Below are 14,856 nucleotides of genomic sequence, written 5' to 3' on the forward strand. Positions count from 1 at the left end.
CACCCTGAGTAGGATTCGAACCTGGCCCCGCCAGACTCAGAGAAGCTACTCATCTCACTGACCCAAACTCATTTACACAAAGAAGAGGTGGACAGATTGACAATTCTGCTGAAATGAGCAGAAGCTGCTGAGAATTGTGCTGATAAGAGGTGAAAAGGCTGAAAATTTTGCAGAAAAGAGGTGAATCAGCACAATTTCTGCAGAAAAGAGGCAAAGAAGCAGAAACTTGCGCTAAAAAGAGGTGAATCAGCAGAGTTTCTGCTGAAAAGAGTTTTTTTTTCTGAAAACAGCCAAAAAACCTGGAATTTGTGCTGAAAAGGGGTGAAAAAAATGAAAACTTTGCTGAAAAAGGGTGAAGAAGCTAAAGTATACCAAATCAAAGTATTTGTGCCAAAACAGTATTTCTGCCATATTGTGGTATTTGTGCTACAAAAGTTACTACATTACAACATGAATACGGATTAAAGATGAAAGAAACTGGCAACAAATTCCTCCACTACAAACCAGTCTGATACCACTACTTTGCAGTGTTCACGTTTACTAAGGCACTACCCAAAAGGCGCCACAAGAGGGCACTCCAACACAAGAGATGACCTATGTACACTGATGCACTTAGTAACAGTCAGCCTCCTACTTTGCCACTACATAATACAGCGGAAATACAGTAGCAGAAATGCAATGTTTTTGCAGAAACATTGTAATTTCACTCATACACTATGAAATAGCAGTAATACTATGATTTGGCAGAAATACTATGTTTCAGTACAAATACTATGACAAAGCAGAAATACTATGACTTAGAAGTAATACTATAACAAAAGGGATTCCTCAAAATACTATGAAATTGCAGTAATTCTATGATTTGGCAGAAATACTGTACTTCGTACAAATACAATGCTTTGGTAAAAGTACTATATTTTGATTTTAACTCTATGATTTGAAAAAGATGAAAGCATTGAAAAAGGTGAAAAGGCTGAAAATTTTGCAGAAAAGAGATGAATCAGCAGAATTTCTGCAGAAAAGAGGCAAAGAAGCAGAACATTGCGCTGAAAAGAGGTGAATGAGCAGAATTTCTGCTGAAAAGAGGCAGAATTTCTGCTGAAAAGAGGCAGAAGGTTCTGTATGTAGAAAAAGAAACACGATGAACCATGTGTGAAATAAAGAAATGAAATGAAAGAACAACCTGATTCTGCTCAAATTCACCAATCAAAGCTACTGCCTCTGTCTGCTTCATTAGGCTGGGTACTTGTATGTATTTCGGTCCATATTAGAAAAGCTGCGAAAATTATAAACCTTTGCAGAATTGTAATAAATGATCAATATAAATGACAGGTCTGTGATAGTGTTTAAATTTGTAATGAAAAAAAAATGTTGAAGCAAGGTGGGATTGAACCCACGACCTTTGAGGTGCAGAGCCGTGTCATTACTGATTGCGCCACCTGGCAAGGGGGCGGGCGGCTGAAAAACAAATAGATCAGCAATCAGAAATAGATCGCGGTGAGAGGTGAAAAGCGCCGATTTTTGGAGTTACAAAACGTCGTGTAACTCAAGAACTAGGAGGGCTAGCAGCATAATTCTTGTACTGGGTGAATCAGCGGACTTTGGTGTATTGTGACTGCGATTTTCATAGCTCTTTGTACCTCCGTCACGGAGATATGACGAGAGAAGAAACGGCTTCATTTTCAGAGTGTGAGAACTGAGATGAGGACAGATTTCCACTCCTCAAACAAACGTAATTTATGGCTCAACGGTAAGATGAATGTAAAAACTGCTTCCACTGTGAGTGTCAGGAGTGTCTGAAGATATATTGGCACAAGCCTCATGTCCTAACTTTGCTTTGTTAAGGAGATATGGCGATTTCAAAATGCCTCCCGTTACAGAATTTCAGCTCTGAATTTCAAAACCTCCCCATAGTCTTTGAATGGGAATTAACCAGACTATGTGTCACTTCGAGGCAAATTGCAAAAAAACGGTAAATCTCACAATAAAGATAGTAACATTGTCTGAAAGCCAGCAAAAATACCTACGTTTTGATGTATAATTTGTGGAGGTTGAGTGGAAATTGAGCGAGTAGAAAGAAGTTGTTCAGACATGAAGAGAAAATTCAGAACAGACCAGCACACACTCTGAGTTAATTGCATAGCAACCATAGCAACGCATGTATTTTCTGAAAAATCACAATTTTGCAACTGAAAACTTAAAGAGAGATAAGATTAAAACGGTAGAAGGTCTGAAAAAGCTGAATCACACAGGAATAGCTCAATAATCTGAGAACATTTTAAAGTTTGAATGGAGTTTCTAGGTGAAAGTATGAGGAAGCAGTTAAGTTTCAAAACCAAGCAAGTTTTAGCAGAATTGTGGAAGTTTCCATTCATTTCAATGGGACAAATTAAAGGAAAAAAGTGTAATATTTTAAAAAGTATAATAGTAATAAAAACCAAAAGTCATAGCAGGAATTAGCAGAAAGAGCAGAACAGTTTAGAGTTTGAACGGAGAAAATCGGCTGAAAACTGAGGGAGTAGTTAAGTGCCGAAAAAACTGGAAGCAACCAGAATAAAGTAAAGACTAGAAAATTTGCATTTCCTGCGAAAATGCTGTGTGGATGCCTTAACGCTGAAGCTGTCTGCTGAAAAGCTGAAAAAGATGAAAAGTTGCAAAAAGTTGTATGGTGGTGAAAAAAAAAAAAAAGCCTCCCTGAGCAGGATTCGAACCTGGTCATCCTGGTTTCAAGGTGACTATTCATTTCCCTGAGCCAAAGTCATTCTTAAAAAGAAGAGGAGGAGAGACTGACAATTATGCTGAAATGAGCAGAAGCTGCTGAGAATTGTGCTGATAAGAGGTGAAGTGGTTGAAAATTCTGCAGAAAAGAGGTAAATCAGCAGAATTTCTGCAGAAAAGAGGCAAAGAAGCAGAACATTGCACTGAAAAGAGGTGAATCAGCAGAATTTCTGCTGAAAAGAGGTGAAAAAAATGTTATAATCAGCAGGATTCAAACCTGCTTCTTCTAGTCTCGAGGCAGCTACTCATCACACTAAGCCAAAGTCACTCTCAATGATTTAATGTCATTCTCACAAAGAAGAGGTGGAGAGACGGAAAAATTCTGCTGAAATGAGCAGAAGCTGCTGAGAATTGCGCTGATAAGAGGTGAAAAGGCTAAAAAGTCTGAGGTGAGTCAGCAGAATTTCTGCTGAAAAGAGGCAGAACAACCTGGTTCTGCTCAAATTCACCAATCAGAGGTACTGCTTCTGTCTGCTTCATCAGGCTGTGTACTTGTATGTATTTCTGGCATGAATCTGAGGTCCATATTAGAAAAGCTGCTAAAATCATAAAACTTTGCAGAATTGTAATGAATTAGCAATATAAATTACAGGTCTGTGATAGTGTATAAATTTGTAGTGAAAAAATAAATGTTGAAGCAAGGTGGGATTGAACCCACGACCTTTGAGGTGCAGAGCCGTGTCATTACTGATTGCGCCACCTGGCAAGGGGGCGGGCGGCTGAAAAACAAATAGATCAGCAATCAGAAATAGATCGCGGTGAGCGGCGAAAAGCGCCGATTTTTGGAGTTACAAAACGTCATGTAACTCAAAAACTAGGAGGGCTAGCAGAATAATTCTTGTACTGGGTGAATCAGCGGACTTTGGTGTATTGTGACTGCGATTTTCATAGCTCTTTGTACCTCCGTCACGGAGATATGACGAGAGAAGAAACGGCTTCATTTTCAGAGTGTGAGAACTGAGATGAGGACAGATTTCCACCCCTCAAACAAACGTAATTCATTGCTCAACGGTAAGATAATTGTAAAAACTGCTTCCACTGTGAGTGTCAGCAGTGTCTGAAGATATATTGGCACAAGCCTCATGTCCTAACTTTGCTTTGTTAATTAGATATGGCGATTTGAAAATGCCTCCTGTTACAGAATTTCAGCTCTGAATTTCAAAACCTCCACATAGACTTCGAATGGGGACTATGCAGACCATGTGTCACTTCGAGGCAAATTGCGAAAAAAAGGTAAATCTCACAATAAAGATAGTAATATTGTCTGAAAGCCAGCAAAAATACCTACGTTTTGATGTATAATTTGTGGGGGTTGAGTGGAAATTGAGCGAGTAGTAAGAAGTTGTTCGGACATGAAGAGAAAATTCAGAAAAGACCAGCACACACTCTGAGTTAATTGCATAGCAACCATAGCAACGCATGTATTTTCTGAAAAATCACAATTTTGCAACTGAAAACTTAAAGAGAGATAAGATTAAAACGGTAGAAGGTCTGAAAAAGCTGATTCAGACAGGAATAGCCCAATACTTTGAGAACGTTTTAAAGTTTCAATGGAGTTTCTAGGTGAAAGTATGAGGAAGTAGTTAAGTTTCAAAACCAAGCAAGTTTTAGCAGAATTGTGGAAGTTTCCCATTCATTTCAATGGGACAAATTAAAGGAAAAAAGTGTAATATTTTAAAAAGTATAATAGTAATAAACACCAAAAGTCATAGCTGGAATTACCAGAAAGAGCAGAACAGTTTAGAGTTTGAACTGAGAAAATCGGCTGAAAACTGAGGGAGTAGTTAAGTGCCGAAAAACGTACGGAAGCAACTAGATTATGGTGGAATAAAGAATAAAGAGAAACAGGATCTCAATAGTGTGGATGCTGGAAGCATCCACACAATAAAGAATAAAGAGAAACAGGAACTCAATAGTGTGGAAGCCCTTGAGCGCATCCACACAACTAGAAAGCGAAAATTTCAGAAGAAATTTTAAGTGTGCCTATGCCGCTGCGAATCAGTGTAGTTTGCCATTCATACGGCTACAGAGAGCAAAACTCAGAAGAGCAGTCATTCTCCACCATGAACTATGGTAAAAACAAACACCGCTCGCGCCTCACAGATGACAGTTTACAGTTTTGGGTAAAGATGAAGTGACTTTGTACAGCCCCGATTTGCAGACGCTGTGCACACAGGTTCATGAGCAGAAGTCCCATTGTACCACGGCAGACCCGACAATGTTTGCATGAACACGCTTTGAAGCATTACGTTATGGACCACTTTTCACACATGGTTGGTGTACCCACACAGCCGGCTGTAGCTTTTCAACTCACAGCCCCACACACACCCAAAAAACAGCCGAGAGAGCACAGACTACGCCCGAGAGAGCACAGACTACGCCCAAGAGGCGTGATTGCAGGTGCCGCTCAGGTGGGTCCACCTCCCCTGCAGCGCCACTGCAGACCACGCCCCGCCACACACATCAAACACGTAAAATAAATATTTATGCACTTTTGCATTCACTTTTTGCTTTTTGTTATTTTTACACAGTGTTCTGAATGATGAACATCTACAGCCAATCTTGTGTATTATTATACAAACTTTGGTTGTAAGATGCCCTACCTGGCCCCCTGGCAAAAGCTTTGCTAGATCCGCCCCTGCACAGTTACCAGCTGTCAGCTAAATAAAAAAGGAGCTTGGTGTTTATTTCTCTCAGAAACAGTTCATAACTTCCCTTCAACTCATTCATGTCACCTAAAAAAAAGGTAAACCTGTTTCTCCATCACCAGTTCAGCTCTGATGATTCGGTAAGGTTATCTCCTGGTTTCCACCAGCCACTTCTACAGCTGTGGCTCCAGCAAACATCAACTGATACTAGAAATTAAAATCAAATGAATTCTAACAACAGCTGATCAAGCTTAAACGTGCTGCTGTTGTTTAGCGCGATAAACAAACAAGAGAGAAAAGCCGATCATTGATCAGTTTCATGACTGAAGTTTGAACAGGCGAGAGAATGACAGGGGAGGCTGTCATAAAGTTCAACATCAATAACTTAGCGCGCACACAGCTGTATAGAAACTCCGTCGTGCTAGCTAGCACGCAGTACGAGTTATTATAACTGATTGTAAAAAGTCAGCACAACGAAAATAAACTACACCTAAACTCGGTTTATATCTGACCCAAATAGAGTGCAGTTCATAACGTCTTACCTGAAATTCAGTTCACCTCACGCTCTGACCGGCAGCCGCCTGCTTCTCCTGCCTTCGGTTTCCCTGATCCACGATCTACCACCGGTCGATCGGCGGTCGCCTCGCCGCCTCGTATGTCTCGTTCCCTGCATGCTCTGTCTGACACACACCGGTGGATAGCTGCCCTCGGTTGTAGCTCCGTGTCAGCGACCACCAAACAACCCAGTTATTTTTTCCACATCGACCAGCATCTGGACAATCCACCGCCTTTCACTGTTTGTACCGTTACTAAAAAAAAAAAACCCTCATCGGCTCATAAAAACGAAAAATAAGTCCAGCTATGACCCTGAGTCAAAAAGACAGCCAACTCCGGTTAGCTAGCTAGCTGTCTAGCTCTTTGCAGGCACCGAAACCATCAGAGCTAATATGGGATGTCTTGGTAACACGAGCAGATATTTGAAGTTTACATCTGGCCAATCCACCACCTTTCACTGTTTATACCGTTACTAAAATGAATAAATGAATAAATCATCGGTCCATATAAACGAAAAATGAACTAACCCTTATGAATAAAATAAAGTTCAACGTCAGTAACTTAGCGCGCACACAGCTATATATATAGAAACTCCTGTGCAATTCATAACTTCTTACCTGAAATTCAGTTCATCTCACGCTCCTGCCCTGATCCACGATCTACCACCGGTCGATCGGCGGTCGCCTCGCCGCCTCGTATGTCTCGTTCCCTGCATGCTCTGTCTGACACACACCGGTGGATAGCTGCCCTCGGTTGTAGCTCCGTGTCAGCGACCACCAAACAACTCAGTTATTTTTTCCACATCGACCAGCATCTGGACAATCCACCGCCTTTCACTGTTTGTACCGTTACTAAAAAAAAAAACCCCTCATCGGCTCATAAAAACGAAAAATAAGTCCAGCTATGACCCTGAGTCAAAAAGACAGCCAACTCCGGTTAGCTAGCTAGCTGTCTAGCTCTTTGCAGGCACCGAAACCATCAGAGCTAATATGGGATGTCTTGGTAACACGAGCAGATATTTGAAGTTTACATCTGGCCAATCCACCACCTTTCACTGTTTATACCGTTACTAAAATGAATAAATAAATAAATCATCGGTCCATATAAACGAAAAATAAGTCCAGCTGTGACCACGAGACTTTACGAAGGACCGGGTGTGAAACCAGAGTAAGCCGCTCTCACTGTCATCCAGGCCGGCTGTAGCTTGTTAGCAAAGCCGCGCTAGCCACACTAGCCAGCTAGCCTCAAGCAGAAACGACATCGTCAGAACATTGTCGCTAATATGGGATGTTTTGACAAAACGAGCAGATATTTGAAGTTTACACACCTATATTCTCGCCTGAAAATATCTTAAAAGTTTATTTTGTGACCCAGAAACAGTATTAAGAGGAAAATAAAAACTAAGTGATGGCCGCCATTGTTTGACTCGGCAGAGGCGTGCTATGAATTGTGGGATATTGAGTTTTCCACCAAGCATTACCGTAACTTTTGAATGATTTGCGCAACCTTAAAAATTCCAATGGCTCCTGAAAGCAGCGACGCTGTGTGCACCGTTGATATTGTCATCATTACGGTAATCCAAATAAGGGTAGACAGGCCGTACTACTCCTGGCATACCACTAGAGAGAGCCAACACACCACAAATGAAGTTTGAAATTTGTATCAGTGGGACCAAAAGATGGAGCCAACACACCACAAATGAAGTCTGTTTCTATGGCGCCAAAAGAAGAATCTTTCTAAATTTGCACTAAAATATTAATATTTAAAAAACTATAAAAGTCATAAACACCAAAAGTGTATACCATACTAGTCCAGCTCCAGCCGCACAAAATGATCTAACATATGTAACCCTATTGTCAAAACAGTTTGGCAGAGAAGCGTGGGAAAATTTTCACTAAAATATTAATATTTAAAAAACTATAATAGTCATAAACACCAAAAGTCATAGCACACCATTCCTGATCCAGCCGCACAAAATGAGGTAACATATATGAAGGTTGTCTCAAAACTGCGAGGCGAGATTCGCTGCAAAATTTCAGGCGGAAACTGAAGAATAATAATAACTAGAAATATTTGCATTTCCTGCGAAAATGCTGTGTGGATGCCTCAACGCTGAAGCTGTCTGCTGAAAAGCTGAAAAGGTTGAAAATTTTGCAGAAAAGAGGTGAATCAGCAGAGTTTCTGCTGAAAAGATTTTTTTTTCTGAAAGCAGCCAAAAAAAGCTGGAATTTGTGCTGAAAAGGGGTGAAAAAAAAGAAAATTTTGCTGAAAAGGGGTGAAGAAGCTAAAGTATACCAAATCAAAGTATTTGTGCCAAAACATAGTATTTCTGCCATATTGTGGTATTTGTGCCACAAAAGTTACTACATTACAACATGAATACGGATTAAAGATGAAAGAAACTGGCAACAAATTCCTCCACTACAAACCAGTCTGATACCACTTCTTTGCAGTGTTCATGTTTACTAAGGCACTACCCAACAGGCGCCACAAGAGGGCACTCCAACACAAGAGATGACCTATGTACACTGATGCACTTAGTAACAGTCAGCCTCCTACTTAGCCACTACGTAATACAGCGATATTACAGTGTACAAATTCACAGAAATTTGCAGGGGGAACAAACAAAGCAGGAACAAGCCCAAAGCAGGATTCGAACCTGGCCCTCCTGGTGGCTATTCATTTCCCTGAGCCAAAGTCATTCTTACAAAGAAGAGGTGGAGAGACGGACAATTCTGCTGAAATTAGCAGAAGCTGCTGAGAATTGTGCTGATAAGGGGTGAAAAGGCTGAAAATTTTGCAGAAAAGAGGTGAATCAGCAGAATTTCTGCAGAAAAGAGGCAAAGAAGCAGAAACTTGCGCTGAAAAGAGATGAATCAGCAGAGTTTCTGCTGAAAAGAGTTTTTTCTTCTTCAAACAGCCAAAAAAGCTGGAATTTGTGCTGAAAAGGGGTGAAAAAAAATGAAAATTTTGCTGAAAAGGGGTGAAGAAGCTAAAGTATACCAAATCAAAGTATTTGTGCCAAAACATAGTGTTTCTGCCATATTGTGGTAGTACTACATTACAACATGAATGAAGATGAAAAGAAACTGGCAACAAAGTCCTCCACTACAAAACCAGTGTGATACCACTTCTTTGCAGTGTTCACGTTTACTAAGCACTACCCAAAAGGCGCCACAAGAGGGCACTCCAACACAAGAGATGACCTATGTACACTGATGCACTTAGTAACAGTCAGCCTCCGTGGATTGGCAGAAATACTGTGATTTAGTAGTAATACTATAACATAACAGATATACTGTGATGTTGCAGACATAGTATGTTTTTGCACTACTCATTTGTAATGAAAAAAAATAGCAATATAAATTACAGGTCTGTGATAGTGTATAAATTTGTAGTGAAAAAGAAATGTTGACCAAGGTGGGATTGAACCCACGACCTTTGAGCTGCAGAGATGTGTCATTACTGATTGCGCCACCTGGCAAGGGGGCGAGCGGCTGAAAAACAAAGACATCAGCAATCAGAAATAGATCGCGGTGAGAGGCGAAAAGCGCCGTTTTTTGGAGTTATAAAACGTCGTGTAACTCAAAAACTAGGCTAGCAGCATAATTCTTGTACTGGGTGAATCAGCGGACTTTGGTGTATTTTGACTGCGATTTTCATAGCTCTTTGTACCTCCGCCGCGGAGATATGACGAGAGAAGAAACGGCTTCATTTCCAGAGTTTGAAGACTGAGAGAAGGACAGATTTCCATTAGAAAATCTGTTAAAATCATAAACTTTGCAGAATTGTAATAAATGATCAATATGAATTACTGGTCCGTGATGGTGCATTAATTTGTAGGGGAAAAAAACATGTTGACCAAGGTGGAATTGAACCCGCGATGTTTGGGCTGCTGACCGGTGTCATTACCAACTGCGCCACTGGGAAAGAAGATGGCGGCCGCTTGGAAAACAGGCAGATGACCTGTGAGATTTAGATCGCGGTGAGAGGCGAAAGACGCCGTTTTTTGGAGTTACAAAACGTCGTGTAACTCCAAAACTAGGTGGAATAGAAGCATCATTCTTCAACTGGGTGAATCAGCGGACTTTGGTGTACTTTGACTGCGATCAAAGATCATTGCTCTTTGTACCTCCGTCGCGGAGATATGACGAGAGAAGAAACGGCTTCATTTTCAGAGTTTGAAAAGTGAAAGGGAGAACAGATTTCCACCCCTCAAACAAACGTAATTTATGGCTCAACAGTAAGATGACTGTAAAAACTGCTCCACTTTGATTCAACAGAAATACTATTATGGAGGAGTAATACTTTAACATGGGAGAAATATTGATACAGACACACAAACATACACATACACAGAGCCTAAAGGGAACAGTGGCTGTTAAGAGTCTGGGCTTGGTATATCTAGGTCAGCTAAATTAGCTGCACCTGCTGTAATCAGCCCTTACACACACAGACACAGAGAGAGGTATAAGTTTTATGCAGTGTATTTCTCACATTCAGGATTCCCCTCGAACAAATGGCCATAATTTCCTAACCGTAGGGGCTAGAACGCTCATTCTGACACCGTTTTGTTCAGAAGAGATGGGGGAATCTGCAGGTCTTCTTAATTCAGAGATAGAATATAAATTATTGAAGATATATGACTTGTAATACACTGTAACTGAGTACAGGCGAAGCAAAACTGCCTTGACTTGCCCTCAAACAACGTTTTGTAACTCTAAATCTATATGGAGCATCAAAATCATTCTTTCACCGTAAGAAACAGCAGGCTTTGGTGAACAGTCATGGAAATTTTCAGGTCTCTGTGGAAATCCATCAAAAAGATATGACGAGAGAAAAAAGTGCCTCATTTCCAGAGTTTGAAATCTGAAGAAATCTGAGCGAGGGACAAATTTCCTACCCTCAAACAAGTGTAATTCATGGCCAAACGGTAATAGGTGAGGAAATAATTCTTGAATTCTGAGCATCAGGGATGTCTGAAGATATTTTGGCACAAGCGTCATGTCTCAACTTTGTTTCGTTAAGGAGATATGACGATTTGAAAATGCCTGTCATTAGAGAAATCCAGCGCTGATTTTGAACAAACTCTCCATTGACTTTCTATGGAGCATTTTAAGACCTTGTGTTGCTCTGAGGAGATTTGCAAAAGTTCTATAAATCCCACAACAATGATAGTCACATTTTCTGAAAGCCAGCAAAAATACCTACGTTTTGATGTATAATTTGTGGGGGTTGAGTGGAAATTGAGCGAGTAGCAAGAAGTTGTTCAGACATGAAGAGAAAATTCAGAAAGGACAAGTGCACACTCTGAGTTAATTGCATAGCAACCATAACAACGCATGTATTTTCTAATAAATCACAATTTTGCAACTGAAAACTTAAAGAGGTATAAGATTAAAACGGTAGAAGATCTGAAAAAGCTGAATCATACAGGAATAGCCCAATAATCTGAGAACATTTTAAGGTTTGAATGGAGTTTCTAGGTGAAAGTATGAGGAAGTAGTTAAGTTTCAAAAACAAGCAAGTTTTAGCAGAATTTCTGAAGATTTCCATTCATTTCAATGGGACAAATTAAAGGAAAAAAGTGTAATATTTTAAAAAGTATAATAGTAATAAACACCAAAAGTCATAGCACACATTAGCAGAAATAGCAGAACAGTTTAGAGTTTGAACTGAGAAAATCGGCTGAAAACTGAGGAAGTAGTTAAGCGGCAAAAAACGTACGGAATCCCCAAGAATAATAAAGAATAAAGAGAAACAGGAACTCAATAGTGTGGAAGCCCTTTGAGGGCATCCACACAATAACTAGAAAAAATTGCATTTCCTGCGAAAATGCTGTGTGGATGCCGGAACGCTGAAGCTGTCTGCTGAAAATTAGTGAAAAAGATGAAAAGCTGCAAAAATTGTATGGCAGTATAGAAACTGAAAAGTTATGCTGAAAACAAGTTAAAAAATACAGAAACTTTTGCTGAAAAGAGGTGAAAAGGCAAAGATTCTGCTTCAAAGGGGTACAGAAGTTCAAATTTGTACTGAAAAGAGGTGAAAGGGCTTCCTCTGAAATGAGCAGAAGATTCTGAGATTTGTATTGATAAGAGGTGAAAGGCTGAAAATTCTGCTTAAAATAGGTGAATCAGCAGAATTTCTACTGAAAAGAGGTAAAGAAGTAGTTGCACTGAAAACAGGTGAATCAGCAGAATGTCTGTAAAAAAGAGATTTCTGTTGAAAACACCTGAAAAATCTGGGATTTGTGCTGTAAAGGGGTGAAAAAACTCACAATTCTGCTGAAATGGGGTGAAGAAGAGGTGTTGGGCTGTTAAGAAGAGTTAAATAAGTTGAACTGACAAATCCGATGATATGGCACAAATACTATGATTGGGTACAAATACTATAATTTGGCACAAATAATATGATTTGGTTCAGATGCTATGATTTGAAACAAATACTATGATTTGGCAGAAATACTATTATTTAGTTGAAATACTATGATTTTCCAGAAAAATTATGCCTTAGTAGTAATACTATAACATAACAGATATAATGTGATTTTGCAGACATTCTGGTTTTACACAAATACTATAATGTGGCAGAAATACTATGTTTTAGCACAAATACTAGGATTTGCTATAAATACTATGATTTGGCACATGTATTGTATTCAGCAGATATACTATAACAAAATAGAGAGTCTACGACTTAGTAATAATACTATAACATAATAGATATATTATGATTTTGCAGACAGTCTATGTTTTTGCACAACTAGCACAATGTGGCAGAAATACTATGATTTGGGACAAGTACTATGATTTAGTACAAATACTCTTATTGGCAGAAATACTATGTTTCAGTACAAATACTACGATTTGGCAATAATACTGGGTTTTAGCACAACTACTGAGATTTGGGTGAAATACTATGATTTAGAAGAAATACTATGACTTCGTACAAATACAATGTTTTGGTTCTAATAATATGATTTGCAAAAAACACTATGATTTGGCACAAATACCATGATTTAGTACAAATACTACGATTTCGCTCAAATACTATGAAATTGCAGTAATACTATGATTTAGAAGGAATATTATGATTTGGTAGAAATACAATGCCTTATTAGTAATACTATAACATAACAGATATACTGTGATTTTGCAGATATAGTATGTTTTTGCACAAATACTACGATTTTGCTCAAATACTATGAAATTGCAGTAATACTATGATTTTGAAGGAATACTATGATTAGGTAGAAATACTATGCCTTAGTAGTAATACTATAACATAACAGATAAACTGTGATTTTGCAGACACAGTATGTTTTTGCACAAATACTACAATTTCGCTCAAATACTATGAAATTGCAGTAATACTATGATATTGAAGGAATACTATGATTTGGCACAAATACCATGCCTTAGTAGTAATACTATAACATAACAGATATACTGTGATTTTGTAGACATAGTATGTTTTTGCACAAATACTACAATTTTGCTCAAATACTATGAAATTGCAGTAATACTATGATTTTGAAGGAATACTATGTTTAGGTAGAAATACTATGCCTTAGTAGTAAAACTACAACATAACAGACATGCTGTGATTTTGCAGACACAGTATGTTTTTGCACGAATACTACGATTTCGCTCAAATACTATGAAATTGCAGTAATACTATGATTTTGAAGGAACACTATGATTTGGTAGAAATACTATGCCTTAGTAGTAATACTATAACATAACAGATATACTGTGATTTTGCAGACATAGTATGTTTTTGCACGAATACTACGGTTTTGCTCAAATACTATGAAATTGCAGTAATACTATGATTTTGAAGGAATACTATGATTTGGTAGAAATACCATACCTTAGTAGTAATACTATAACATAACAGATATACTGTGATTTTGCAGACATAGTATGTTTTTGCACAAATTCTACGGTTTCGCTCAAATACTATGAAATTGCAGTAATACTATGATATTGAAGGAATACTATGATTTGGTAGAAATACTATGCCTTAGTAGTAATACTATAACATAACAGATATACTGGGATTTTGCAGACATAGTATGTTTTTGCACAAATTCCACGGTTTCGCTCAAATACTATGAAATTGCAGTAATACTATGATATTGAAGGAATACTATGATTTGGTAGAAATACTATGCCTTAGTAGTAATACTATAACATAACAGATATACTGTGATTTTGCAGACATATGTTTTTGCACAAATACTACAATTTGGCAGAAATACTATGTTTGGGCACAAATACTATGATTTGCTATAAATACTATGATTTGGCACATATACTATAATCAGCAGATATACTATAACATAACAGAAATTCTACGACCTAGTAGTAATACTATAACATAACAGAAATTTTAATTGGGCACAAATACTCTAATTTGGCACAAATACCATGATTTGGCAAAAAAATACCATGATTTGGCACAAATACCATGATTTGGCACAAATACAATGATTGGGTACAAATATTATGATTTGGCACAAGTACTATGGCTTAGTACAAATACTATGATTTGGCAGTAATACTATGATTTAGCAGAAACACTATGTTTTAACATAAATAATATCTTTTGATATAAATTTCTGCTAAAAGGTACTATTTCTGCTTTTAGCAGAAATACTGTAATTTTGCATAAATATTATGATTTGGGATAAATACTATGATTTGCTATAAATACTATGATTTGGCACATATACTATAATCAGCAGATATACTATAACATAACAGAAATTCTACGATTTAGTAGTAATACTATAACATAACAGAAATTTTAATTGGGCACAAATAACATGATTTGGCACAAATACCATGATTTGGCAAAAAAATACCATGAT

The sequence above is a fragment of the Pelmatolapia mariae genome, linkage group LG14, assembly GCF_036321145.2.
Source record: "Pelmatolapia mariae isolate MD_Pm_ZW linkage group LG14, Pm_UMD_F_2, whole genome shotgun sequence".
Taxonomy (NCBI): domain Eukaryota; kingdom Metazoa; phylum Chordata; class Actinopteri; order Cichliformes; family Cichlidae; genus Pelmatolapia; species Pelmatolapia mariae.